The 25,122-nt window shown below is 41.4% G+C and overlaps 1 protein-coding gene across 2 annotated transcripts in view; it reads left to right on the forward strand.

Moving 5' to 3' along the window:
- The first annotated feature begins 4,747 nt into the window (after positions 1 to 4,747).
- LOC112080832 (zinc finger protein 518A-like) overlaps positions 4,748 to 25,122 on the forward strand; it is a 33,377-nt gene continuing 13,002 nt past the window's right edge. The window contains exons 1-2 of one of the 2 annotated variants that reach the window (XM_024146767.2): positions 4,748 to 5,079; positions 15,710 to 15,791. The gene's annotated coding sequence lies outside the window, so the exon portion shown is untranslated. The remainder of the gene's footprint in view (positions 5,080 to 15,709; positions 15,792 to 25,122) is intronic. The other variant, XM_024146768.2, reaches the window with a different exon arrangement.

A 25,122-nucleotide genomic window follows, 5' to 3' on the forward strand; every position in this document is an offset into this window, starting at 1 on the left:
CACATCAAACATCTCCAATCCAAAGTTAAATCTAGAATTGGCTTCCTATTTCGCAACAAAGCATCCTTCACTCATGCTGCCAAACATACCCTTGTAAAACCGACCATCCTACCGATCCTCGACTTCGGCGATGTCATCTACAAAATAGCCTCCAATACCCTACTCAATAAATTGGACGAAGTCTATCACAGTGCCATCCGTTTTGTCACCAAAGCCCCATATACTACCCACCACTGCGACCTGTACGCTCTCATCGCCAAACCCACTGGCTCAAGGTCATCTACAAGACCCTGCTAGGTAAAGTCACCCCTTATCTCAGCTCGCTGGTCACCATAGCAGCACCCACCTGTAACACGCGCTCCAGCAGGTATTTCTCTCTGGTCACCCCCAAAACCAATTCTTCCTTTGGCCGCCTCTCCTTCCAGTTCTCTGCTGCAATGACTGGAACGAACTACAAAAATCTCTGAAAGTGGAAACACTTATCTCCCTCACTAGCTTTAAGCACCAGCTGTCAGAGCAGCTCACAGATTACTGCACCTGTACATAGCCCATCTATAATTTAGCCCAAACAACTACCTCTCCCCCTACTGTATTTATTTATTTTGCTCCTTTGCACCCCATTATTTCTATCTCTACTTTGCACATTCTTCCACTGCAAATCTACCATTCCAGTGTTTACCTTGATATATTGTATTTACTTCGCCACCATGGCCTTTTTTTTGCCTTTACATCACTTATCTCACCTCATTTGCTCACATTGTATATAGACTTATTTTTCTACTGTATTATTGACTGTATGCTTGTTTTACTCCATGTGTAACTCTGTGTTGTTGTATGTGTCGAACTGCGTTGCTTTATCTTGGCCAGGTCGCAATTGTAAATGAGAACTTGTTCTCAACTTGCCTACCTGGTTAAATAAAGGTGAAATAAACAATAAATAAAAATAGTTGTAATTGCCATTATTACAAAAAAAATTATAATAAATAATAAATTGGCCGATTAATCGGTATCGGCTTTTTTTTGGTCCTCCAATAATCGGTATCGGCGTTGAAAAATCATAAATCGGTCGACCTCTACTTGAAACATAGCAAGAATGAAAGGAATCAATTTATCATTGAATGCTTTATAAAACTTGCTTATTAAACCATAATTTCCAGGGGACCTATTGTCCTTAAGGCTTTTAATAGTCTTTTATCTCAATTTCAGATAACTCATCATCACAAAAATCCCTGAAATCATTATCTATCTTCTTAGCAATGTTGGCTACATTGTCTAAGAAAAGATCCATATTGGAAGTTGACCGGGCTGATGTATACAGATTCTGATAAAACTGGGCAACATGCTGAGAGATTTATTTTGGATTTTCTTTGGAAGTATTATTAATCATTAATTTACATATGGAAGTCTTTTCGCCTGCCCTTCTTCCTAAATTAAAGAAATATTTTGTATTTTTCTCTCCCTCTTCCATCCATTTTCGTCTTGATCTTACAAACGCTCCCCGGGCCTTTTCCTCGTAGATACAGTCTAACTGCATTTGCAATGATGATAGCTCCAGTAATTGCTGGTTAGTTCACTTTTTTTTTGTATAATCCATTATTCCCTTTATGATGTCATATTCTTTCTCTCTCTTGGCACAAGCAATTTCTTTCCCCATTGAAATAGCCAAAAGCCTTTATCAAATTGCATTAGCTCCTAGTAACTTCCAAACATATTCATAACACAGGCACAATTCCAGTATTTATCAATAATTCCTGCTACTTCAATTTTAAATACTTCCTTCTCTAGTAAAGTCTTGTTCATTTTCCAGTAACCTTAAGTAACTTTTTGTTGTTGACAAACCATGCATATTTATCTCTATTGAGATCCCTTTGTGGTCTGTTAAAATCGATGGTTCAATCAAGATTGTATCAACCATATCAGCCAGAAATCAATACGGGATTGTATAGATAAATCTTTGGTATAAACATAATCTTATCTGTGTTCTTATGTCTTCAAATATCTAGAACACCTAACCTTAGACTTATATTCCTTATCTCACAAACAGAATTGCTATCCTTAGGAGGCCATCTATCTAGATTATCATGTAATACTGTATTAAAATCTCCACCCCATATTACTTTGGCCAATGGAAATTTAGACATAATTTTACTTATTATCCTCTCAATGTCTCTAAATAAAATACAGTTACTTGACTTGTTATTGGAAGCATAAGTATGTACAACAATGAATTGAATGTGGTTGACATCTACCAATAGTATAATCCATCTCCCTGTATTATCTGCTTCATGACTCAATATATATGACCCTTAAAGTTGCCTTTTAAAATAGCGACACCTGCTGACCGATTAGTACCAAATGAAAACCAAATATCATTCCTTGGAACGCGAAGCGAGGCGGCCATCTCTGTCGGCGCATTGACACTTCCAAAACGCAGTATCTGTGGAACAGGCATGAGTTTCTTGAATGAAATAAAAGTCGGCACTCTTACCCTTACAGTACAAAAATAAAGATTCCTTTTCAAAATATTACGGATTCCCCTGGCATTAATAGAAAAAACAGAAATGGACATTTACTATCACAGTGACTATATGAAGAATATTAAACTTGTATACATTCACATGAATTGGGTTCTCACAAAAAGAAAAGTTCTTACTAGTTGCAAATAAAAACAGTCCTTTGCACCACGCAAGTGGTTGACCTAAATTATATATATATATTTTTTTAAATAAATTTGCAAATAACATTGTACCATAGATTGGTAAAACAAATAGCCATAAAGCAAACATTAAGTGTCAATGTGAATTTCCCTGCCATAAAAAAAAATATATATAAAAATATATTTAAAAAAAAAGTTCACACAAACAATGCTCTTCCCTCAAGAAATATAAAGTTTTATCAGATGCAAATAAAACTCAGTCCTGCACAACACACTTGATAAATCCAGCAGTCAACAAGCTAGGAGTCAGCGTGAATTTCCCTTCCATTATCAAAAGCCTTGGCTCCCGCAAAGTATGCACTTTTCCCTTCCTTCCTTGCTCTCTCAATCATCAGCCACAGACGATTCCGAGCTTCTTTGTCAAATACTGTGAGATCCTGTAGCTGGCTCATTGATGGTTCACTTCTCAGCTTCTTTGGAAGTTGCTCCTTGGTTGGGGTATTCGGGTATGGATCACATTCACCCCCCTTTTTTACACTGCAAGCATATGAGTGAGTTTCAACAATGACTCTTTTCTCCTTGGAAGTTTCAACATCCATCATCTCAGCAACAGTTTGGTCATGTGCTGATTACATGCTACTAGCTATGAAGACGTTATCAAGCTAACTTAACTACACACGCTGAAACTTTTCGATAGCTAGCTTGTTCGTTGGAAATCGTCAAATATATATTTCAATGGTTTGATTAATTACAAAATTATTCAAAATAGCTACATTGTATGGTTAGATAATTTTTTTTGTGAAAAAAAAATAAAATTGCAACTGCAGTCTAAAACTATAAACTGAGAAAACCCAAAAAATGTTCCTCACCCGTGAGCCCCCCGCTGAGTTGGGCCTCTCTCACTGCAGTCAAAACATCATGACACTCTAATCACATGATCTAGGACTCATTGCATCTTTAAGTGCTAAAATGTCACATTTTGCAATACAGCTTTTGCGTATTGGAAAATGAGACTATAGAGCATTTATTCTGAGATTGTTTACATAGTGAAATATTTTGGACAGATATGAAAATATATATTAGTGATTAAATGGGTTAACCTATAAGGATTACCAAATTTGATGTTCCTTTTTATTTTACATACACACAGTGACTGCCAATACAGTGTGAATTTACTCATTTCATTGCGAAGTTCATGGGTAAACAACTATTTTCAATATTTTATAATCGATTTACAATATTATATAACATCCCAAAAATATATAAATAACAAATTATCAAAGAAGTGTCTACAGTGTTGGTAAAAATGTAACTTGTCTAAAGCATAATACTTTTTTTGTGTCTCTGGATTTATTTATTATTTATTTTATGTATTTTTTGTTATGTGTGATATCTGTATATTGTTTTGTACAATGTTCGTGTAATGCAATAAAAAAAAATCAACGGATCACATTTTGTGAAGTTCATGCAATCGAAAATAGGCGCACGTCGGCAATAGTACTGTTTGTCCCTCTTGATGTGCCGTAGCATGTATACACTTCCTCAAAATAGTCTCAATTCATTTTTACGTTTTTTGTCTAGGAGGTTTTAGTCGCGCAATTTTACATCTAACCAAGATGTTTGGTGCAGAATTTCTCAAGTGAAAACATTTGCATGAAAACTAGTCTCTCCTTCAAAGACAACAAACGTTTGGCTGAAGGATCCCTCAGACGGGGTGTAGACAACGGCTACGAACTTCCGCTTGCGCACAAACCATAGAAATTGAATGAATAGAAAGGACATGGAACATCATGGGTACACTTGCAATGGCTGCCTGGTATTGTGACGCAATAATTTACATGGTACTGTAGAATGTTAATTTAACTTATGCTAACTGATGTGGCTCCAGCAATGGAATGTATTTTATTTTATGTCCTTTGAGTTGTTAAAACAAATCACAGCCCAAATTGATGGGTACACTTCCTGCTTTGCTACGATGGGTACGCTTGCAATGGCCGCCAGTCCACCCATTATGCATAATTCAATTGAATGGGGATAACCGTTCTATTCATTCTAGTGCTATGGCACGAACAGCCGGGAAAAAAACATTGCAGAAGACCAAAACGTCATAAAATGTCGTCATAATATATGCAAGAACTGTTTCGGATGGGAAGCACTACCATGATAATTTAGCGAAACAGATGGAATGTAGAACACGGGCCTGTGAATATTGTCTTCATATGAATTTGCCTCTTCTGAATCAGTCGGTCGTATAGAAAAAATATGTTCTAATTGCTCGAACAGCTCTTGAATCGAGTCAAGCACTGAATTCATATTCATCCGCTTTAGATGCCTCACCAACCTCAGTCAATCAGCAACGGAGTACCCGGATGGAACTGTCATGGCCGCCGTCGCTGAACTGCAAGGCTGAAGAGAAAAGGAAGGTAAATTAATCAACAGTAAACCCTTTTTCAACTGTAGTTTTAACAGTCAAGAATGTCTAATTTCTAACCGTCTATTTCCATTATGAGGTGTTATTTCTCGAGTGGGTGTGGGCAAGCTCTATTTTGTATTCAAATAACCGGTTACACCAAAGTCGCAACGTAAAGTAATTATGTCAGTATCAAGGATGAAGTTGATTAGTTAAGTAACGTTAGGTAGAACAGTGGGAATTCGCAAGACAAACATTGTTTAATGCTTCCTTACACTGGTTTTGTATACGTCCACGTTTCTCAAAGTTAGATAATGTAGAGGCTCTATAGATGGGTTGGTTGAGATGCGCCCAACCCATGGGGCAAAACGGATGAGGTTGGCTTAGATTGTTGACAACGTGTAAACTATATTTTGTTTCCACTGTGTATTGAAAACATACATTTGCACAATGACCACTTGTTGTTTCTCAAATACATCGTTACAGTTGTTGATTAGCTAGCTATTGAACTAGAATTTTAGCCTTACAAGCCTTACAACTTGTATGTCAGATTACACAATTTTGTCTAAACAACAATAGATAATTGAGTAGTAACAAGTAGGCTATGACGACTAAAGTGTAATTTCAGGTTTAAAAAACTCCATACCAGCGGTGACCAACCTTGCGCCACAATCTACTGGGTGAGCAGACTTCTATTCCAGCCCAGCAATAGTACTCTTGATTGTCATCTCATTAGATTTGATAAATTGAATCAGGTGTGTTATTTGCTGGGCTGAAACAGAACCCTGCAAACCTCCAGCGGGGTTGGGCCTCCTCCAATTGTAATGGGTTTGTGATGTTAAACTGTATTTTTGTATACAACAATTGCTGACAGATGGGCTTACACGTATAACCCATGGCATATAGTTCCCGAGTGGCGCAGCATCTCAGTGCTATAGGAGTCACTACAGACCCTGGTTCGATCCTGGGAGTCCTATAGGGCGGCGCCAATTGGCCCAGCGTCGTTAGGGTTTGGCTGTGGTATGCCGTCATTGTAAATAAGAATTTGTTCTTAACTGACTTGACTAGTAAAATAAATAAAAATTATAATAAATATAGGATACACCTGTCTCTTGGGACATCGATCTTCATCTGAAAACAGGCTTTCACAGCTTTCCATATCTGGGGACAGAAAACATCACAAAGAAACAGGCTTCATTATACTGAAATTAGACGGCACTGAATATTATGTTGCTGTTATCGCTCGGTCCTCAGTTTTCCCTTCCAGGGACTGGCACTGGAGAATCTTTTCATGATGTCCTCCCACAAAATGACCTGCCCTATCCAGTACAGTAACCTACACTCCCTGGAAAGAGAGACAGCTCCACTGAAAGCTGGAGCTGCAAATTCACCTTCCTTATTTTTATTTGTTTATTTTGTCTTTATTTAACCTTTTTAACTAGGCTGCTTCCATGGCTGTTATTTACAAATGCATTTGGAGACGTTTTAATTTACAACGATAGCTAGCTAATAGGAAGTTTGCTACCTGATGACATTTATTTCACTTAGCTAAACAGTGTACAGTTAGCTTTTTACAAAATAGTGGGCAATCTTCACTGTTTTTGGTGGTAGCAAAGCGCAGCCATCTGGATGAATGCAGACAATGAAAAAAGTTGGTTCGTCACCAGAGCGGTTTAGAATGTGTTGTGACGTTTGACTTTATCAGCARGGCCTAAAATTCACTTTTTGTTTCACCAGCCACAGTGGCAGGTAGATGAGAACAATCTACCAGACAAAATAATTTTTCACCGTAAATGCATAAAAAAACTGACCATGCTTTGTAGGGTTTCCAAAACAGTAAAAGTATTAGTAAGAAGTAAGGTGGTGTATTGCTCAATTTCATTTTTTCTTTTTACCAAAGTACCAGATGAGACACAAGTTCAGTGTATGTGTGATAGGATGTGTCTGTGTTTTAATCAGATCAACTGTATTCACTGAGCTTGTCTGATGCTTTAAGCGCACTGTTTGATTAAATAATTAAGACACACACACACACACACACACACACACACACACACACACACATTACTAGAGGTAGTCCGACTGCAATTGATTTGATTGTGCTGGCCGGACTCGGACTTGCTGCACTGTATATAATTGTTTTCTTCTTCGAATAAATCACCCAGAACATCAAGTGTTTATTGCGGTCCTTGTTGCTGAAACTGCAACATAGTTACAGCCATTTTTGACTGAAAAGTTTTGATACCGAAATCCCTAATTTGTTTAGGAAAAACATTCCCTTAACCATTGCTCTCTTTACGTGACACATGTCTGCGTCGCAAGCATGTGACCAATAGGACCTGACCTATAGCATATCATAATCACACCAAAATGGTTATAACAAACTCAACACCGTAACACATGTGATAGTGAAATGGATGGAGAGAACATGAGAAACTCGAAATGGGGGGGAATGTTTGTTTATTGGTTGCTCAGGACGTAAAGGTGAAGTCAGATGTGTGGAATACAATTGACTACTTGTTGAAAATACTGGAGATCAAGATTGCGTGTGTGTGCCAAACAGGCGCTGTTAGACTACACTTTTTTTCTGACCGTTTGGAACAATGTCAACACAAAATAAATTATAAAGGTACCAGAGAGTCTGTAATGTTTTGTTTGTTTTTAAGGTGTTACAAAAACAGTCTTTTGCAATTGCGGAAATGGAACGGTTTAAGTATTATTTACATAGAATTATGTGTGACAGCAATTCAGTGAATGCAACAAGTACTAGATAGAGAGAAGATACACAAGTGTTCAGAGACGATTTTTTTTTAAAGTACACTATTTCCCTATAATATTTGTCGAACAAATTCATGTCAAGCTGTCACTTCAGTGTTTGCATTTAGCCTACAACATGCCATGAAACTTCTTGAAGCACAGCCCCATCCTACAAAGTGACACAAAATGTAAAAATAGTAATTTGACAACCATTCAGGAAATGCAACAAGTATTAGATCGAAAAAGATTCAGAGAAAAAATCATAATGCTCCCACGCAAAGTAGGCTACTTTATTGATAATGATTCTTACTTCTGTAACAATGTAAAAATGCAAAAAACTCTAGAGATTTTAACGAAATGTAGATAACTTCTCAAGTACAGACTAGGCCTGACACAAAATGTAGAAATAGTAGCCTACTTCGACAACAATTCAGTGAATTGGATGTGGTGGCAGACAGGTTGGTGTTTAACACCAATATTTCCCATATTACGTAAAAAGCGAACCATGCAATAATCTGAGCACGGCGCTCAGACAACAAATCAACCCAAAGAGATATCCGTGGTGAGTTGAAAACCTACAAACCTCAGATTTCCCACTTCTTGGTTGGATTTTTTCTCAGGTTTTTGCCTGCTATATGAGTTCTGTTATACTCACAGACATTATTCTAACAGTTTCAGAAACTTCAGAGTGTTTTCTATCCAAATCTACTAATAATATGCATATCCTAGGATATGGGCCCGAGTAGCATGCAGTTTACTCTGGGCACGCTTTTCATCCGGACGTGAAAATACTGCCCCCTACCCAAGAGGTTAATCGGCCATTCCGATTAATCGGTTGACCTCTACTCTGTGCTAGTGATGGCTGTTCAACAATCTGATGGCCTTGAGATTAAAAAACAGCTTCTATCTTTATGTCCAAGCTTTGATGCACCTTTTCTGACCTCGCCTTCTGGATGGAAGCGGGGTGAACAGGCAGTGGCTCGGGTGGTTTTTGTCTTGATTATCTTTTTTGCCTTTCTGTGACATCGGGTGTTATAGGTGTCCTGGAGGGCAGGTAGTTTGCCCCCGGTGATGCGTTGTGCAGACCGCACCACCCTCTGGAGAGCCCTGCGGTTGTGGGCGGTGCAGTTGTCGTACCAGGCGGTGATACGGCCCGACAGGGTGYTCTCGATTGTGCACCTGTAAAAGTTAGTGAGGGTTTTCGTTGACAAGGCACATTTTTTTTCAGCCTCCTGAGGTTGAGGAGGTGCTATTGCGCCTTCACCACACTGTCTGTGTCGACCATTTCAGTTCGTCGGTGATATGAACACAGAGGAACTTAACTTTCCACCTTTTCCACTGCTGTCTCGTCGATGTGGATAGGGAGGTGCTCCCTTTGCTGTTCCCTGAAGTCCACGATCATCTTTTTTGTTTTGCTGACATTGAGTGAGAGGTTATTTTCCTGACACCACACTCCTAGGGCCATCACCTCCTCCCTGTAGGCTGTCTCGTCGTTGTTGGTAATCAAGCCAACCACTGTAGTGTCGTCTGCCAACTTGATGATTGAGTTGGAGGCGTGCATGGCCACGCAGTCATGGGTGAACAGGGAGTACAGGAGAGGGCTGAGAACGCACCCTTGTGGGGCCCCAGTGTTGAGGATCAGTGGGGTGGAGATGTTGTTTTCTATCTTCACCCAGTTGCACAGGGTGGGGTCAACACCCAGGGACTCAAGCTTGATGAGTTTGTAGGGTACTATGGTGTTGAATGCTGAGCTATAGTCAATGAACACCATTCTGACTTAGGTATTCCTCTTGTCCAGATGGGATAGGGCAGAGTGATGACAATTGCATCATCTGTGAACATATTGGGGAGGTAAGCAAATTGGAGTGGGTCTAGGGTGACGGGTAGGGTGGAGGTGATATGATCCTTGACTAGTCTCTCAAAGCACTTCATGATGACCGARGTGAGTGCAACGGGGCGATAGTCATTTAGTTCAGTTACCTTGGCTTTCTTGGGAACAGGAACAATGGTGGCTGGCCATCTTGAAGTATGTGTTGACAGCAGACTGCGATTTATTGAATATGTCTGTAAACACACCAGTCAGCTGGTCTGCGCATGCTCTGAGGATGCGGCTTGGAATGCCGTCTGGGCCGGCAGCCTTGCGAAGGTTAACACGTTTAAATGTTTTACTCATGTCGGCCACAGAGAAGGAGAGCCCACAGTCTTTGGTAGCGGGCTGCATCGGTGGCACTGTCTTTTCTCAAAGAGCGCAAAGAAGTTGTTTAATTTGTCTGGAAGCAAGACGTCGATGTCCGCGACGAGGCTGGTTTTCTTTTTGTCATCCGCGATTGTCTGTAGACCCTGCCACATACGTCTCGTGTTTGAGCCGTTGAATTGCGACTCCACTTTGTCTCTATACTGACACTTTGCTTGTTTGATTTCCTTGTGGAGGGAATAATTACACTGTTTGTATTCGGTCATATTCCCAGTTGCCTTGCCATGATTAAATGCAGTGGTACGTGCTTTCAGTTTTGCGCGAATGCTGCCGTCAATCCACGGTTTCTTGTTAGGGAAAGTTTTAATAGTCACAGTGTATACAACATCTCCAACACACTTCCTTAATAACTTGCTCACCGATTCAGCGTATATGTCAATGTTGATCTCTGAGGCTACCCGAAACATATCCCAGTCAATGTGATCGAAGCAATCTTGAAGCGTGGAATCCAATTGTCAGACCAGCATTGGATAGACCTAAGCACGGGCGCTTCCTGTTTTAGTTTCTGCCTATAGGAGGGGAGCAACAAGATGGAGTMATGGTTAGATTTGCCATTAGGARGGCGGGGGAGGGCCTTGTATGCATCGCGGAAGTTAGAGGAGCAATGGTCGAGCATGTTTCCCGCTCGTGTTCTGCAATCGATATCCTGATATAATTTAGGTAGCCTTGTTCTCAAATTAGTTTTGTTAAAATCCCCAGCTGCAATAAATGCAGCCTCAGGGTATATGGTTTCCAGTTTGCATAAAGTCCAGTGAAGGTGCTTGATGGCAGTCTTGGTATCCGCTTGCGGGGGGATATACACGGCTGTGACGATAACGGACGAGAATTCTCTTGAGATAATACGGTCGGCATTTAATTGAGGAATGCTAGGTCAGGTGAACAAAAGAACTTGAGTTCCTGTATGTTGTTACAATTACACCATGAGTCGTTAATCATGAAACACACACCCCCGCACTTCTTCTTACCGGAGAGATGTTTATTCCTGTCTGTGCGATGCACTGAAAATCCCGTTGGTTGTTCTGACTCTGACAGCATGTCTCAAGCTAGCCATGTTTCCGTGAAACAGAGTATGTTACAATCCTGGATATCTCTTTGGAAAGCAACTCTTGCCCTGATTTCGTCAACTTTCTTAACTAGGACTTGACATTAGCGAGTATTATACTCTGCGGTGGTTGGTGTTAGCGAGTAGTATAGCGAGTAGTATACCAAGCGGTGGTTGGTGTGCGCGCATCCGAAGCCTCACTAGAAGGCCGCTCCTACACTCTCTCCTCCGGYGGCGTTGTTTTGGGTCGGCCTGTGGAATCAGTTCAAATGCCCTGGGAGGTGCAGACAAAAGGATCACAGTACACTCATCCTCTTCATACAACACCCTTTCTGCCAGTCACATTCTGTTAAAGGTCCCCAGAGCACACACATCCCTGGGTCGCTCCTCTTTTCAATCCGATGTAGCTAGCGACTGGAACGAGCTGCAACAAACACTCAAACTGAACAGTTTTATCTCAATCTCTTCATTCAAAGACTCAATCATGGACGCTCTTACTGACAGTTGTGGATGCTTTACGTGATGTATTGTTGTCTCCATCTTCTTGCCCTTTTTGCTGTTGTCTGTGTCCAAATGTTTGTACAATGTTTTGTGCTGCTAACCATGTTGCTACCATGTTGTTATCATGTTGTGTTGCTGCTATGTTGTCTTAGGTCTCTCTTTATGTCGTGTCGTGGTGTCTCTCTTGTCATTATGTTGTTTTGTTTTGTTTTTTTCATCCCAGCCCCCATCCCCGCAGGAGGCCTTTTGACTTTTGGTCGGCCATCATTGTAAATAAGAATTTGTTCTTAATAACTTCTTGACGCTACGGATCCCGTTACCGGGATCATTTATCAACAACAACCGCTAAACTGCAGAGCTCCAAATAAAAAATAAAAAATACATTTATAATCATGAAATCACAAGTAAATATACCAAAACACAGCTTAGCTTGTTGTTAATCCACCTATCGTGTCAGATTTTGAAAATATGTTTTACAGTGAAAGCAATCCAAGCGTTTGTGAGTATCAATCACTACTAGAACAGCTAGCCTTAAATTAGCTTGGTCACGAAAGTCAGAAAAGCAATAAAATTAATCGCTTACCTTTGATAATCTTCGGATGTTTGCACTCACGAGACTCCCAGTTACACAAATGTTGTTTTTGTTCGATAAAGATTAGTTTTATAACCAAAAAMCGCCATTTGGTTTGCGCGTTATGTTCAGAAAACCACAGGCTCGTTCCGGTCCTGAAGGGCAAACACAAATTCCAAAAAGTATCCGTAATGTTCGTAGAAACATGTCAAAGGTTTTTTATAATCAATCCTCAGGTTGTTTTTAACATACATAATCAATCATATTTCAACCGGACGGTAAACTGTTCAATACTACAGAGAAAGAAAATGTCGAGCCACATCTCTCCTGCGTAGGAACTAATCAAAGGACACCTGACGCGTTTTGATAAATCTCACTAATTTTTCAAAATAAAAGCTTGAAACTATGTCYWAAGCCTGGTCACAGCCTGAGGAAGCCATTGGAAAAGGAATCTGGTTGATACCCCTTTAAATGGAGGGGCAGGCAATGGAACAGGGATATATCTTTTTTTAAATGTACCTGCAAAATGTACCTAGCTGTCTTCTACAAATTGTTCTCTAACCAGTGATTTACACATTATTCCCAGATTCCATGTGGTTTTTGAGCTGTTCTTTTTAACAGGATGGGCAACCTCTCCACTCTCTCACATTATTGATTTCAAAGTGATAAACGATAAAGTGATTGACAAAACATTGTTGTGTTTCTCTTTCTGTTTTTAGTGACCCCGTATCAAAATGCAAAATTCCACAATGGAGCTGACTGTTCTGCAGGTTGTACTCTAACCAGTGACGTAACAATATACCCAGTTTCCATGTGGTTTTTGAGTTGTGGTAGTTTCAACAGTGCTATTTATCAATACAGTGCCTTTCAGAAAGTATTCAAACTCCTTGACTTTTTCCACATTATGTTACATTACATCCTTATTCTAAAATTGATTAAAATAATCCTCAGCAATCTACACACGATACCCCATAATGAAAAAGCAAAAACAGGTTTAGATTTTCTTTTGTGCAAATGTATTAAGATTAAAAACAGATACTTTATTCACTTAAGTATTCAGACACTTTGTTATGAGACTCAACATTGAGCTAAGGTCATCCTGTTTCCATTGATCATCTTTGAGATGTTTCTACAACTTGATTGGAGTCCACCTGTGGTAAATCCAATTGATTGGACAGGATTTGGAAAGGCACACACCTGTCTAGATAAGGTCCCAAAGTTGACAGTGCATTTCAGAGTGAAAAAACCAAGCCATGATGTTGAAGGAATTGTCCGTAGAGCTCCGAGACAGGGTTGTCGAGGCACAGATCTTGGGAAGGGTACCAAAACATTTATGCAGCATTGAAGTTCCCCTAGGACACAGTTGCCTCCATCAATCGTAAGTGGAATATGTTTGTAACCACCAAGACTCTTCCAAGAGCTGGCTGCCCGGCCAAATTGAGCAATCTGGGGAGAAGGGCCTTGGTCAGGGAGGTGACCAAGAACCCGATGGTCACTCTGACAGAGCTCCAGAGTTCCTCTGTGGAGAGGGGAGAACCTTCCAGAAGGACGAAAATCTCTGCAGCACTCCACCAATCAGGTCTTTTATGGTAGAGTGGCCAGATACCATCCACTCCTCAGTAAAAGGCACATGACGGTCCGCTTGGAGTTTTCCAAAGGCAACCTAAAGTACTCTCAGACAATGAGAAACAAGATTCTCTGGTCTGATGAAACAAAGATCAAAACTCTTTGGCCTGAATGCCAAGTTTCACGTCTGGAGAACACCTGGCACCATCCATACGGTGAAGCATGGTGGTGGCAGAATCATGCTGTGGGGATATTTTTCATCGACTGGGAGACTAGTCAGGTTCGAGGCAAAGATGAACGGCGCGTAGTACAGAGAGATCCTTGATGAAAACCTGCTCCAGAGCGCTCAGTACCTCAGACTGGGGCAAAGGTTCGCATTCCAACAGGACAATGACCCTAAGCACACAGCCAAGAAAACGCAGGAGTGGCTTCAGGACAAGTCTCTGAATTTTCTTGAGTGGCCCGGCCTTGAACCCGATCTCTGGAGAGACCTGAAAATAGCTGTGTAGCAATGCTCCTTATCCAACTTGACAGAGTTTGAGAGCATCTGCAGAGAACAATGGGAGAAACTAGATTTTTATTTGATCCATTTCAGAACTTCACAAAAGGTGGAAAAAGACAAGGCGTCTGAACTTTCCGAAGGCACTGGATGACTTGTCAATAAGAAGTGTCTTCAGCAACATTTCCCAATGGTATTGTACTCAAGGTAAAAACAGCTGAACGAATCTTAAAAACGTGCTGTGATTTTAATTTATTTTGATTTACCTGAATTCACCAACACAGATTTGCCCTGCCTAGTCATTGGCGTTGTTTGTAGGATGTATATGGAATCAGGCAAGGAATAACGAGGGCGGGCTGTGTCGCAAACAATATTGTGCTAATCTCCCTCGCAGCAGTGAACTATGCGGTTGCATTCCTCCAAGAGTTGTTCACAATTAAGTCCTGTTTGCGGCCGCAACTAGACCTTGTTTCAAAGCTATCAATAAATCGTATTTGTATGCCTAGCAAGTCACAAATGACAGCTCAAATAAGCCCCCTATGGTGAACGAGAGGCTTGTAGAATCATGATTCTGTCAAGTTTTAAGTTCATCATTCACCAGTAGTGGGTCCTGCGTGCTCTGGGCATTACTGAATCAAATGAACAAAATTTGTCTCAAGATTTGTTCTTTTGACCGAACGAGTTGAAAAGATCTGAGGCAATAAAAGCTGAACTTCCCATCACTACAACCACCGCTGCAGGGTCAGTTTTCTTGGTTGGGTCAAAAGACATGGGTTATGTGCTAATACCTAACCTCAAAAGGGTCCTGTGCAAATAATGCTGAAATTACAAAACCAGCTATTTAGACTGCCCTTAATACTACCCACCTAATCATTGATAACTATAATTTTTTTTGCCCTATCGGAATTAGGTTACGTTGCCTTTAAGGTTATAATCAAACCTAACTCCTTTAACTTGGTTGACAGTTAGGCTGGGTTGGAAAATGAGTGTCCTATTTCAATGTGTTCCTATATCCAACAGTGTGGTGTTTAACTTAGGCTAAAGGTAGAGTCAGCAATGCACGAAGTACGCTAAATAACAATATCAGGCCGACTCATACAACCACTAAGAGCGTGAAGTGTGAGCCTACACTTCTGTGCTGTTGTCCAGCGGAGCTTCACGTGGCAGCACAGTGAAGCATACCTGTGCAGATACTTTGTGAGTTCGTCTTGCATCGCTCTCATCTGCAATCTTATCGGTTCATCCTGCTGCTTGTGGCAACGTCATAGTACACAATCTTAATATTACCCTTCATTCAACCATAACCATAATCTTTACCTTACCATTTAATATTTAACCAATTAACACAGAAATGTATGATTACAATAAATGGACATCAAAATATTTACCATGTAATCAGTCCACACAATAAATGGTAGCCGTAGTATTGATCATTTTGCTATTTTTCTGACAGCTCGTGGAGCGTATCCCCACATAACCAACCCCGAGGGAGAAGACACAACATTGATGATAAGGCTTCCTTGGAAGGGGTAAAGGTAAATTCACATACCGGTAGTCATATTAAAAACAGAGGAGGTCATTTCTGACGGTTCTTTTTGTTGAGGAAGTGTTATATTGAGTTCAGTCTTGATAATTTTGTAAAATATGAATTGGGTTATGTGCATACAACAGACATAGAGTATTTATACCTATTTCAGTACATTTTCTTTTGTCATGGTGTCCTTTAATCTGTTTAGGCTACCACAATTCTAATCTCTGATATGAGGCAATTGGACCAACAAATGTGCGCATGCTCTGTGGAAGCTGTATTTCTTAGTGGTAACAATGGAATATAACACAGATTTCAGTGTGACCATAATCTTGATTGCAATGAAAAAGCCACAAGAATAAAGCAGGAGAACATCTGAACTCACATCGGAACTGTGTGAAGTCATCATTGTTTAAGTTTTCTATGTCCTCACCAATGGGGATCATTATGTGCATGCAAGGAGATCACCTCATGTTTATACGGCTGTCGATGTTTGTTGCAATGTCCCCTTGATGCTTATTTTGACCACTTCCATCTCTGGATGGGGTGGCCATTCAGATACAGAAATTGCTGATGTTTAGTATTGGGCAATGTTTCATAAAAATTCAAATTATTGGCTGTGGTCTGATTCCTGAAATAAGACAAAATTGAGGCTAATTCGGGGTCCAGAGCCGTGATAGTCCGACAACGCATTGTGACATAGCTATGCGGCTCTGAGACCACGGTCCATCGGGGGGACACAGACCGACAGCGCAYCTCCCCAAAATTCCCAGCCAACATGGCTCCACATACGTGGCGTCTATTCATTCTTAATGTTGTGACAGTTGGAGAAACAGCTTGAGCCGCGCTGAGAATTTGAAACAAATGAAATGTTCAATAACGCGGACTCGAACAAGGTTTGGACTCTGATTAGCGCTTTAACTCTTTCAATAGTTTTGCATTTATATTGCACACTTAATTACTGAATGTATTTCATGATTTCAAATCAAATTTTATTGGTCACATGCACATTGTTAGCAGATGTGTAGCGAAATGCTTGTGCATCTAGTTCCGACAATGCAGTAATATCTAACAAGTAATCTATAAGATGAATAAGAATATGTACATATAAATATATGGATGGGTTATGGCCGTGCGGCATAGGCAAAATCAATCAATCAATCAAGTTTATTTTATATAGCCCTTCGTACATCAGCTAATATCTCGAAGTGCTGTACAGAAACCCAGCCTAAAACCCCAAACAGCAAGCAATGCAGGTGTAGAAGCACGTCGATGGTATAGAATACAGTATATACATATGAGATGAGTAATGTAGGATATGTAAACGTTATTTAAAGTGACTAGTGATAACTTTAAGTCCATTTATTAAAGTGGCTAGAGATTTGAGTCAGTATGTTGGTAGCAGCCTCTATGTTAGTGATGGCTGTTTAACAGTCTCACAGTCTGATGGCCTTGAGATAGAAGCTGTTTTTCAGTCTCTCGGTCCCAGCTTTGATGCACCTATACTGACCTCGCCTTCTGGATGATAGCGGGGTGAACAGGCAATGGCTCGGGTGGTTGTTGTCCTTGATCTGTTTGGCCTTCCTGTGACATCGGGTGCTGTAGGTGCCCTGGATGGCAGGTAGTTTGCCCTCAATTATGCGTTGTGCAAACCACACTATCCTCTGGAGAGCCTTGCGGTTGAGGGCGGTGCAGTTGCCGTACCAGGCGGTGATACAGCCCGACAGGATGCTCTCGATTGTGCACCTGTAAAAGTTTGAGTGTTTTTGGTGACAAGTCAAATTTCTTCAGCCTCCTGAGGTTGAAGAGTCGCTGCTGCGCCTTCTTCACCACGCTGTCTGTGTGGGTGGACCATTTCAGTTTGTCTGTGATATGTACGCCGAGGACTTTAACGTTCCACCTTCTCCTCTTCTTGCCCATCGATGTGGATGGGAGGTGCTCCCTCTCCTGTTTTCTGAAGTCCACAATAATCTGCTTTGTTACGTTGAGTGTGAGGTTATTTTTCCTGACACCACACTCCGAGGGCCCTCACCTCCTCCCTGTAGGCTATCTCGTCATTGTTGGTAATCAAGCCAACCACTGTATTGTCGTCTGCAAACGTGATGATTGAGTTGGAGGCGGGCATGGTCACGTAGTCATGGGTGAACAGGAAGTACAGGAGAGGGCTGAGAACGCGCCCTTGTGGGGCCCCAGTGTTGAGGATCAGCAGCGTGGAGATGTTGTTTCCTACCTTCACCACCTGGGGGCGGCCGTCCGCTGGAGTTAATGACGAGTTTGGAAGGTACTATGGTGTTGAATGCTGAGCTGTAGTCAATGAACAGCATTCTTACCTAGGTATTCCTCTTGTCCAGATGGGATTGTGCAGTGTGATGGCGATTGCATCGTCAGTGGACCTATTGGGGCGGTAAGCAAATTGGAGTGGGTCTAGGGTATCAGGTAGGGTGAAGGTGATATGATCCTTGACTAGTCTCTCAAAGCACTTCATGATGACAGAAGTGAGTGCAACAGGGCAGTAGTCATTTAGTTCAGTTACCTTGGCTTTCTTTGGTACAGGAACAATGGTGGCCATCTTGAAGCATGTGGGGACAGCAGACTGGGATAAGGATTGATTATGTCTGTCAACACACCATCCAGCTGGCCTGCGCATGTTCTGAGGACRCGGCTAGGGGTGACGTCTGGGCCGGCAGCCTTGCGAGGGAAAGCACGTTTTAAATGTTTTTCTCACGTTGGCTGCGGTGAAGGACAGCCCACAGGCTTTGGTAGCGGGCCGTGTCAGTAGCACTGTATTGTCCTCAAAGCGAGCAAGTTGTTTAATTTGTCTGGGAGTAAGACGTCAATGTCCGCGACGGGGCTTGTTTTCTTTTTGTAATACACGGCTGTGTCTAATCGAAGAGAGTTCTCTTGGAAGATAATGCGGTTGGCATTTGATAGTAAGGAATTCTAGGTCRGGTGAACAAAAGGACTTGAGTTCCTGTATGATGTTGTGATTACACCATGAAATTTTAAATTGAAGTCAATGAATATTGACTTTGTAGACTCTACACTTAACTTCTTATGGGCAGGTGGGACGGTAGCGTCCCACCTGGCCAACATCCGGTGAAATTGCATAGCGAGAAATTCAAACTACAGTATTATATATATTTAACTTTCATAAAATCACAAGTGTAATACAACAAAATAAAGCTTAACTTCTTGTTAGTCCAGCCACTGTGTCAGATTTCAAATAGGCTTTACGGCGAAAGCACACCATGCGATTATCTGAGGACAGCGCCCCGCATACAAACACATGAAAAACATATTTCAAACAGGCAGGTGTGATACGAAAGTCAGAAATAGCRATATAAAAAATGCRTTGCCTTTGATCATCATCTTCTTCTGTTGGCACTCCAAAAGGTCCCAGTTACATCACAAATGGTCCTTTTGTTCGATAATGTCCTTCTTTATATCCATAGAAAATCAGTTTAGCTGGCGCGCTTCAGTCAATAATCCACCCAGTTTCCCTCCATCAAAATGCATAGAAAATGAATCCCAAACGTTACTAATAAACTTTTCCAAACAAGTCAAACAACGTTTATAATCAAACCTTAGGTACCCTAATACGTAAATTAACGATAAAATTTAAGACGGAGAATCGTTATTGTCTTTACCGGAGAAAAATACCAAAGAACGCGCTCTCTTCCACGCACTTGGAAACACTACAACCAAAATGGGAGCCACTTTGAAAAACTACAATTTCTGGCTCGTTTTTCCAAAAACCAGCCAAACTCTTTCTAAAGACTGTTGACATCTCGTGGAAGCCCTAGAAACTGCAATCTGGGAGGACTTGGCCTTATAATAAAAGTGAGCCATTGAAAATAGTGGCAGGCTGAATTTTTGTTTTTGGGGGGGGGTTTGTCCTCGGGGTTTCGCCTGCCATATCAGTTCTGTTATACTCACAGATATAATTGTAACAGTTTTAGAAACTTTAGAGTGTTTTCTATCCAAATCTACCAATTATATGCATATCCTAGCTTCTGGGCCTGAGTAACAGGCAGTTTACTCTGGGCACACTTTTCATCCGGATGTCAAAATACTGCCCCCTACCCAGGAGAGGTATTCGAGTAAGTAAGCACAACAGTAAGTAAGCACAACAGTCAGTAAAATGCATTCCATCACAGCGTTGCCCCTGTCTTTTAGTTTACTTACATTCAAAGAGGTACAGTTAAAGGAAATTTCCACCCCAAAAATATGTATTTTATTTATTAACTTCATTAGTCCATGGTTGAAATAGCTGACATGTAAACCATTTTGGGGCTATCAAGTTTTCAAGATGTATTACTCTCAAAATACAGAAATGGAGCCGGTATGATGAATAATGAATCATATGATGCAAAATGTATCATACTGGCTGTATTTCTGGGCATGATTTGAAAGCTTGCTTTAKTGCCAACATGACTAGCTAAGCCATACAATATGATCTTAGTGTTAGACATTCACAAGGCATTTCAAAGAAATGGATCGTATTTTGTTGCATTTAGAAAGGAGTAATGAGTGCATTCAGGTGCGTGTGTCCCGGTGAATTTTCTTCACAATCAACAAACAGGCTCATTCTGTTCAGAACAACCCAAGGTATGATGCCATGTCATCTTGTAACTGTACATCAAACATAGTGATGATCATAAACGTAGACACTGTATATTACATGAGTTAGAAGATTTGGAAATGTGCAGTGCACGTTTGGACTCACGCGTTTGGCTTGCTTGCCGTCTAGTGACATTGTAGCGGTATTTCTTATTATCCTCTATCTCATCTTTCAAATACATAGTCATTTTAATTGACGTTGTTTCCCTCACTCGGACAACAAAACATTTGTTAAAGTTCCCCAATTACCGGGGAGGATGGGGGCAACTTCTTATCGCGCGCAGTGCTTAAGTTCAGAAAGGCCATCAGTCAAAACCCATACAGCGCTGTAAAGCACAGAGCCAGAGTTCTGACGTCATGTATAGCATGTTACTGTACAGCCACTACGTTCAAATATAGGCACTTATTAGTGCCCAAATCCGCCATTTTCAACCCTTACAGTGCATTCGGAAAGTATTCAGAYCCCTTGACTTYTTCCACATTTTGTTACATTACAGCCTTATTCTAACACCCCATTAAAAACTGTTTTTAGAAATGTTTGCAAACTTATAAATTAACTTAAATACCTTATTTTCATATGTATTCAGACCCTTTGCTATGAGACTCGAAATTGAGCTCAGGTGGATTATTTTTCCATTGCTCATCCTTGATGTTTCTGCAACTTGATTGGAGTCCACCTGTGGTAAATTCAATTGATTGGACATGATTTGGAAAGGCACACACCTGTCTATATAAGGTCCCACAGTTAGCAGTGCATGTCAGAGCAAAAACCRAGCCATGAGGTCAGAATTGTCCATAGCGCTCCAAGACAGGATTGTGTCGAGGCACAGATCTGGGTAAGGGTACCAAAACATTTCTGCAGCATTGAAKGTCCCCAATAACGCAGTGACCTCCATAATTCTTAAATGGGAGAAGTTTGGAACCACCAAGACTCTTCCTAGAGCTCGCTGCCTGGCCAAACTGAGCAATCGGGGGTAAAGGGCCTTTGTCAAGGAGGTGATCAAGAACCCAATGGTCACTCTGACAGAGTTCCTTTGTGTAGATGGGAGAACCTTCCAGAAGGACAACCATCTCACTCCATCAATCAGGCATTTATAGTAGAGTGGCCAGACAGAAGCCASTCCTCAGTAAAAGGCACATGTCAGCCTTATTGGAGTTTGCCAAAAGGCACCTAAATGACTCTCGGACCAGGAGAAACAATAGTCTCTGGTCTGATGAATCCAAGATTGAACTCTTTGGCCTGAATGCCAAGCGTCACRTCTGGAGGAAACCTGGCACCACCCCTACGGTGAAGCATGCTGCTGGTAGCATTATGCTGTGGGGATGCTTTTCAGCGGCAGGGACTGGGAGACTAGTCAGGATCGAGGGAAAGATGAACGGAGCAAAGTACAGAGATCCTTTTTTTTCTTAATTTGTTTAACCAWCTTTGAAATGCAAGAGAAAGGCCCAGGTGCAATTTAAATGTTGGACACTAGACGGCAGCAGTGTATGTGCATAGTTTTAGGCTGATTCAATTAACCATTGCATATCTGTTCAAAATGTTGTATCAAGACTGCCCAAATGTGCCTAATTGGTTTATTAATAGATTTTCAAGTTCGTAATTGTGCACTCTCCTCAAACAATAGCATGGTATTATTTCAGTGTAATAGCTACTGTTAATTGGACAGTGCAGTTAGATTAACAAGAATTTAAGCTTTCTGCCCATATCAGATATGTTTATGTCCTGGGATTTTTTTTTTTACTTACAAACTCATGCTAATTACTGTCGTAGCGTGACAATCATTAAATGTGAAGGCTGTTATATTATCAAATCAATTCTGTGTAATTATTCCTTACGTGATTCAACTATTTATGTACATTTTAATTAACTGGGAAGTCAGGGCACCACGGGGAAATGTTTTTAAAGAGTCAATTTGCCAAATTAACTCTTCAGATATTTTCATATGTTATCGATTACAGATTTATATTAATGTATTACCTCATCAGTCTCATTCCTGAACGTCGCAAACCCTTGGATATCTGCACGAACCCTAGCATAAATTATGAATCAGCGATATACAAATTGGCTTAATTATTTATTTACTAACTAACTAATCAATTACAGAATTACATAAACACACAGTAGATCATACATTGGTTACGAACATGACACAAAGAAAATATCCCTAGTGGACGAAACCGRTATGACTGCTTGGTAGACAAAGGAAATGGGTGGGGACAGCTCGAGAGCAGCAAACTACAGTTGATACCTACAGTCATGGAAATGCTAATACTTTGAACATGAACAACCGCTCATTCTAAATTAATTTACATGTTTACGAGTGTATGCCAATGTTTTCCCTCTCGGCGGTCGCCGGTCCGTCTGCTGGATAGTCAGTCAACAGAAAGTCTCTGGTTTGTTCACCAGAGATCAGTCTTTCGTAGTTGTAGCTTGTTATAATGGATACGTCAGGGTACCATTCGGAAATGTTCTTGAGAATAGATCTTTCAGAGTACCATTGTTCTTAGATCTGCTGCGTTTACTAGACTAAAGTATTTAAACAGCTGAAGCCTGAATAATTGGTCTTTAGTTTGTAGATTTCTTAGCCATTTCAACATGGGGATCCCGTCCCTGCGACATGGGGATCCCGTCCCTGCGTTATCTTAACTAATTAAAATTGTCACGAGTCCTTTTTATTAACTCTGTGGAAAGGGGTGTTTCATGACGTTTGGGTATAATGTATGTGCTCACRAGGGCGTGGCCACTGACTGGATAAACTTTACATGAAAAAAGCATTTTCTCATTTAGAAGACTAAAGTCACATTTTAAGAACAAATTCTTAATGTCCTACCCCGGCCAAACCCTAACCCAGACGAATCTGGCTAATTGTACCCTATTGGACTCCCAATCACAGCCGATTGTGATACAGCCTGGAATTGAACTAGGGTCTGTAGTGACGCCTCTAGCACTGAGATGCAGTGCCTTAGACGGCTGCGCCACTCGGGAGCCCTCGGAGGTTGGTACCTCTATAGGCCTCCCGTACTAAGCAACTGTTGAACGAGGAAGAGCTCGAGTTTGTTTGAAAGTGATTTGGAAAGTTCTTGCTAGCTACCTAGCTTCTTAGTTTTGATCCCGCGATGCAGTTGGCATCAGTTGCTGGGACTGCTTGTTAGGGCTGGGCGATATGACGATATATATCGTGTGATGATGGAGCATAATATATCTAATTTATTTCGTTGTCGCATATCACACTCTTTACGGCAACATTTTTAGTCAATTGGACGACGCTTTGCGTTCGTGTGGAAGGAAATTTGCAACACAAACAAACATGAAGGAGAGTGAATGTGACACAGAGCACGGAGACACGGAGCTCGTACCTAATAGGGGCTACTTCTGTCGCATGGAAGTGGTTTTGGTATGGAAGTATGACACAAACCAGAAAACCGTCCTCTGCAAATTATGCCGCAGGCCGGTCCCGACAACAGGCTCAAACACCACTAACCTCTTTTACCACCTACGCAAGAATCATGTGAAACAGTACGGAGAGAGTCTACGGATGAGACCCAAAAAAGTACAAGAGAGTGCTCAAAACAAAACCCCCGACTCAGAACGTTGCAAGAGGCTTTTGCCCGCGGCAAACCATATGGCAAAGAATCACGAAGATGGAAGGAGATAACAGCTGCCGTTACAACTTACATCTGCAAAGACATGGCCCCAATTTACACTGTCGAGAAACGGGGGTTTTGTGAGTTGGTGCTAACACTCGACCCAAGGTACCAAATGCAAATTGTATCGTTATCGGGATATGAAATTACCTATATCGTGAGATTTTTGCCATATCGCCCAGCCCTACTGCTTGTCTCTTTCCAGTGATCCTGCCAACCGATCAATCAATTAAATGTATTTTTAAAGCCCTTCTTACATCAGCTGATGTCACAAAGTGCTGTACAGAAACCCAGTTTAAAACCCTAAACCGCAAGCAATGCAGGTGTAGAAGCACGGTGACTCCCTAGAAAGGCCAGAACCTAGGAAGAAACCTAGCGATGAACCAGGCTATGAGGGGGGTGAACAGGTCAGGGTTCCATAGCTGCAGGCAGAACAGTTGAAACTGGAGCAGCTGCACGACCAGGTGGACTGGGGACAGCAAGGAGTCATCAGGCCAGGTAGTCCTGAGGCATGGTCCTAGGGCTTAATCTACTCAAGTGACGTACCCCTCCTAGGGACGGCATGGAAGAGCACAAGTAAGCCAGTCACTCAGCCCCCGTAATAGGGTTTGAGGCTGAGAATCCCAGTGGAGAGGGGGAACTGGCCAGGCAGAGCCAGCAAGGGCGGTTTGTTGCACCAGTACCTTTACGTTCACCTCCACACTCCTGACTACACTCAATCATAGGACCTACTGAAGAAATTAGTCTTAAATAAAGACTTAGTTTGAGACCGAGTCTGCGTCTCTCACATGGAAAGGCAGACCATTCCATAAAATGGAGCTCCATAGGATAAAGCCCTGCCTCCAGCTGTTTGCTTAGAAATTCTAGGGACAGTAAGGAGGCCTGCCTCTTGTGACCGTAGCGTATGTATAGGTATGTACGGCAGGACCAAATCTGAAGGATATGTAGGAACAAGGACTGGACTGGAAAACCCACCACCGGCCCAGGTGAWAGGCCCAGGCCGATAGTGGTCAAGTTCCTGAGGTTCAAGGACAAGGTAGCTGTTCTGAAAAGAGCCAAGAACTTGAGAGGAA

This window comes from Salvelinus sp. IW2-2015, unplaced genomic scaffold (genome assembly GCF_002910315.2).
Source record: "Salvelinus sp. IW2-2015 unplaced genomic scaffold, ASM291031v2 Un_scaffold16525, whole genome shotgun sequence".
Taxonomy (NCBI): domain Eukaryota; kingdom Metazoa; phylum Chordata; class Actinopteri; order Salmoniformes; family Salmonidae; genus Salvelinus; species Salvelinus sp. IW2-2015.